Source organism: Brassica oleracea, chromosome C5, assembly GCF_000695525.1.
Source record: "Brassica oleracea var. oleracea cultivar TO1000 chromosome C5, BOL, whole genome shotgun sequence".
Lineage (NCBI taxonomy): Eukaryota > Viridiplantae > Streptophyta > Magnoliopsida > Brassicales > Brassicaceae > Brassica > Brassica oleracea.
In genome coordinates, this window is record NC_027752.1 from 17,883,643 (window position 1) to 17,888,953 (window position 5,311).

General features: G+C 30.5%; 1 long non-coding RNA gene across 1 annotated transcript; it reads left to right on the plus strand.

Annotated features, from left to right (window-relative positions):
- The first annotated feature begins 2,257 nt into the window (after positions 1–2,257).
- On the plus strand, positions 2,258–3,423 carry LOC106293717. Its single transcript, XR_001260612.1, has 3 exons — positions 2,258–2,450; positions 2,761–2,970; positions 3,146–3,423. It is a non-coding gene; the product is annotated as an uncharacterized LOC106293717 (long non-coding RNA).
- The last annotated feature ends 1,888 nt before the right edge of the window (positions 3,424–5,311 follow it).

Consider the following 5,311-nt stretch of genomic DNA (forward strand, 5'->3'; position numbering starts at 1 on the left):
AATCATGATTTTTGTTAACTGGGCGGATCATTATTTATATGATATCGCATACGAAAGAAAAATTTCTGTTTTTAAAATTATCTAATTAACTCTATATTCATTTTTTTTTATATGATATCACACATTCGTAAAAAATAGATAGTTTAAGATACAAAAAAATAATATTTACTTAATGAATATAATATGAACGAATATTACAAATACATCATTTAATAAAATAAATAATTAAAAACTGAAAATTCATATCCGCGCTGGCCCGCGGGTCAGTGTCTAGTATGTATTAGAGTGATACCAATGTCAATTTATGTAATATGTCTAGTAATTAGAGGGTAATTTTAATGACGAATTGAGAAGAGATGTGGTGATGACACATCAGTTAAAATGTCAAACTTGTGAATAAACTACAAAACTAAGGTTGCTCTATTAAAATGCTTGTCTATTAATAAGTAAGGGATTTTTTTGGAATCGAACCTGAATTACTTTTATTAAACTAAATTTCTTATCTACATTCTCCCTGATTTCATTTTCTTGTAATAGAATCCGAATTACTTTTAATAAACTAAATTTTTTATCTACTTTGTCCATGATTAAATTCATTAAACATTTAATACATCTATATGTTTATGTTGGATCAATTGGCTTTGCATTTTGGTGATTGTACACAATAAGCTTACACATCTGACATAGCTGACCTAGCACTTTAGTCCGGATCACCATAAATCTTTTTTTTGTCCAAGAAAGGATTATATTAATCCAGAGACAGAAACAGTTTAAATGAGTATAACCGGAGGTAAACTCAACGGTAACCTGACAAACAAGAACTACAACAACGAAAACAGAGATAGATGTGTTTAAAGAGTGAAAGGACCCGAAGAGATGCTTCACTTGATACCCAAAAACTATTGTTCGAAAGAACAATCGATGATAGTTGAAAATGACGTTGACGCACCGATACGAAGACATTGGAGATCGATATAAGACCGTCTCCGATGATGGAATGTTGACATGTTAGATAGGACCTCTTTCTTTCTATGGTGCCTATATGGTTCTGGAGGTTCTCACCATAAATCTATAACAAGGAAAAAGAATCCAATTAGCTCTCTTAACTCCTAAGATACATTTCATCGTAAGGAAGTATATGGAATAATATATAACTCGGTTAAGATCCGCGCTTTGCGCGGAATAAATATTATATATAAATTAGTTTTATGTATTATATGTATTTTAACATATTATATATTCTTTTACATATTATTAAATAATACATATATATTGATAATTAAAATTCAGTAACTATTATGTATATGATTAAATTGGTGCACACATAAATAAATTTTATTAATTAAAACAAAATTTTTTTTCTATTTTATATGATATAAAATTAAGTTTTAATGATATTAACATAGATATATAGTACATTTTTAATATTGATATCTGTTAAATAATATTTTATACTCATATTATTTTTTGATAATTTGTACTCCCTATGTTCATAAATATAAGATGTTTAGGTAAAAACACACATATTAAAAAAAACTATTTTTTGTCTAGAAATATCATTAAAAATATTAATTAGTGGTATTCAACCAATTACAAAATAAATTATTATATATGATTGACTACACAGTTTTTAATAAAGTAAAAGTTGCATAGAAAAATGAAAACTTCTTATATATTGAAACATCAATTTTTTTTAGAACATCATATATTTAGGAACGGAGGGAGTATTTTTTATAACAAAAATTTTGAATCAGTGATAACAATTTTTTTTGTGGGATGTTTAATAGTTTTAGTCATTTATAATTTTAAAAACATTACGAATAGTTTTAAAAATAAATATTAAGTTGTCAATATTTGTTCAAAATTTTTATCAAAAAAAAACAAAGCAAATTTCGAAATTAAAATACATATGTATTTTTATATGGTACATAATTTATTTTAAACAATATTAATATATTAATATTTATTAAATGAGACTTCTTATTATATAATTTTGTAATCATTCATATCTTGTTATGAAAAAAAAATTTAAACAATGGATCAAAAAAATTTCAAAATGAGATTTGTAACAACTTTAGTAATTTATAATCGTTTTTTAAAAGGGTATTTGCACTCTATAGCTATGATTCATAAAATAATTAGCAATATGGCGAAGCTGTTTAAATCTACTGTTATCAATTCGTAAATCCCTGCAATGCCCCTACATGTAGCCCTGCGTTTAGACTGACAGTCTGACACAGCTTTAGTCATCTCTATTCCTATAACTAGACCCTACGCCTATGCCCCTTTATCCATTTCTCTCTCTTTATTTCTTATCTCTTGTTGATTTGATAGCCGGAAGCTCTCTGATTTTTCATTGAATCATGAATCTTTTCTTTGGCCAAAGATCTCATTCAATCCTACAAACTCTAATTTTCTCAATCAGCTCTGAAGTTTTTTCTGTCTCTTTGGTAATAATTCAATCTCTCTATTCATTTTTTTTATTTCTCTTCTTCAAGGATTGGAAAAATCTCTGCAATGATCTTGTGTTGTAGCATCTGCCCAACACTTTCATTATGTTTCATCAATGAAGGTTTCTGGAAAGCCATGTTTTTTTTTGAAATTCATAGGCCTTTTTTGTTGGTTTCTGGAAAGTCACATGCTTTTTTTCCTATAGTTTAATTTTCATTTGGTTATGTTCGTTTAGTTAGTGATTTTGTTATGTTGCGGACAGTGCTAGAGAAACGATTGTGTAATGTTATCTTGTTTCTGTGATCATAGGTGGCTTTAGATTTCATGGAAACAGAGATAGGAAATCAAGAAACAGCAAGAAGTACGAGCTTGATCTGTGATCCGGTGATGGCGGATTCAATAGACAAGATGGTGATTGAAACTTGCAAAGTTCGGGACTTGTGTTCAGATTGGTGGAGATTCGATTAGATAGTCTTCAAGATTTCAGAAGTCTCCTCTGCCTATTCTATTTACTTGCAGGTTTGTGTGTGTGTACAAGCTTGGGACTTTTATTGTGTTTGATATATAACTTCTTGTTTTCACCTCTGCTGAGCTTTTGATGGATGAAGCTGCCTTTTTTCCTCTTAAATCATGAGCTAGTTTTTGTGTTGCAGTATGAGTAACGTTGTTGTGTTTGATGGTGTATGTTCTGTAGGCCAAAATGGGAGGTAGTCAGTATGGTGGATGTGGTCCGTTTAGCCTTGGAACTAGGAGCTGATTACATTGGTCTTTAACTTCATGTCAGCATCGTTAAAAAACTGAAGAGTTCTGTTTTTCACAAGGTGTTTTGTAATACATTGTACACATAATAATGATGAATATAATGTATCTGGTAGCATTTGTTATCCAGTTTAGCTTAAGTATATCCAGTAGCGTGAAAATGTATATGGTAGTATTTGTTAAAAATCGGATAAGCATGATGGTTTGTAATCCTTTGCACTAGTAAAAAACATGGCCATACCTACGAATTTGCTACGCAAATTTCGTAGCAAAATCGAAAAAACCACGAATTTGCTACGAAACGCTATTCGTAGCAAACAATATCAATTTCGTACCAAATTTTGCTACGAATGTAAACGTGGCAACATAATAGCTACGATTTTGCTACGAATAATTCGTTGATACAGAATAGTTACGATTTTGCTACGAAATTTTTCGTTGGTGTTACAGAATAGCCATGATTTTGCCACGAAAAATTTGTGGCTACATGAAACCCTATACCCTAAATATGTGTTAACCCCATAAACTCTAAGAATAAACCTTAAAATCTAATCTTTTCATACTATAACCTTAAAACCTAACACTCCAACTTAACCTTATATAAAAAATATTAACCTTATATCATAACACAATACTAATTAAATAACTTTATAAATTATATTAAATCAAGTTGTGTTACCCTTAACCTAAACCTAACCCCAATTCTATTAGAACTTTTCAAGTTTATATTTTCAATTTAGTCTTTTAAAATTTTAAACTCATACAATAAAATATATACCTCATTACCTATTTTCTTAACTCCAAACCTTTAATCATAAATATAAACTTTCAACTTTAAATTTTTAATTATCAAACCCATATTCTAATATATCTAAGTTCCAATTCTATTGAAATCAAAACATTAACAACAAAAACATAAATATAATCCTAAACTATGGTTGTTCCAAAAAAAAAAAAAAAATCCTAAACTATGGAATCTAATAATAAACTATTAAAGAAATTGAGTGCTGATTTTTTATTGGTTCATTTTGGAATAGTGTGGATCACCATTTTCTGTTCCTAACCATTGATAATATTAGATCAAACGGATCAGATTGATTTGGTTTTGTTTTAACTTTTTCTTCCCTTCTCTCCCCTCACAAGCTTCATCTTCTCATCTCCTCTTTCTTTGTTTTTGACTAAGATTATTCTTTCTTCTCCTCACGTATTCCATCTTCTGCTCCTCATCTACTCTTTTTCTCCTCTTCTTCTCAATCTCAACTTATCTCCTTTGCTCAATCTCCATTCATCTCCATGACTATCCCTACTCTACCTCCATTCACACCTGCCGTCGTTAGCATTAGTCGCCATTGTCGTAGAGACCAAGCCGATTTTATGACTCTGTGTTTCATCCTCTTTCTTCATCGTTTGTGAAGAAGCAAGGTGTTTCACTCCTCTTCTAATCTCTTTCTCTGCATCTCTTAAGCTATTTCTAATTGTTTTTCTTTGTTTTGTTTACAGATCTGAGAAGAAGCAGACACGTCGGAGGTGGTGGCGCGCTGGAGGTGGTATCGTGACGGAACAGACATGCCGGATCTGGTGGTGTGACGAAGGAAACGCGACGGAGATGGTGGTGAAGCACGGAAGCTACGGCGGTGGAGGTGCTGAAGCCGACGGTGACATTCCTCTGTACCCGTATAGATGACGATGTATTTGTGTGTATATCTGTGTATTTGTGTAATATATATAATAATGATAATTTAAAACAAATTTTTTTTTTTTTGAATTTTTTTTAAATAATTTTTTTGAAATACCCACGAATTTGCCATGTTTCGTTTCGTAGCAAGATTGGTACGAATTTAATCGTGACTATTTCGTAGCATTTTGCTACGAAAATTTTCATAGTAGAATAGTGACTTCTTTGCTACGATTTTGATACGGCCGAAATTTGCTACGATCGTATACCCACGTTTTTGTTTTCGTAGCATTTTGTGGCTTATCCTTCATATAGTTACGAAATTTGGTTCATAGCCACGGAAAAAAACGTGGCTATAGCGTTTTTTTTTTACTAGTGTTGTGCATATTAATAGTTGATAATGACAAATATATGAATATGTTGTTG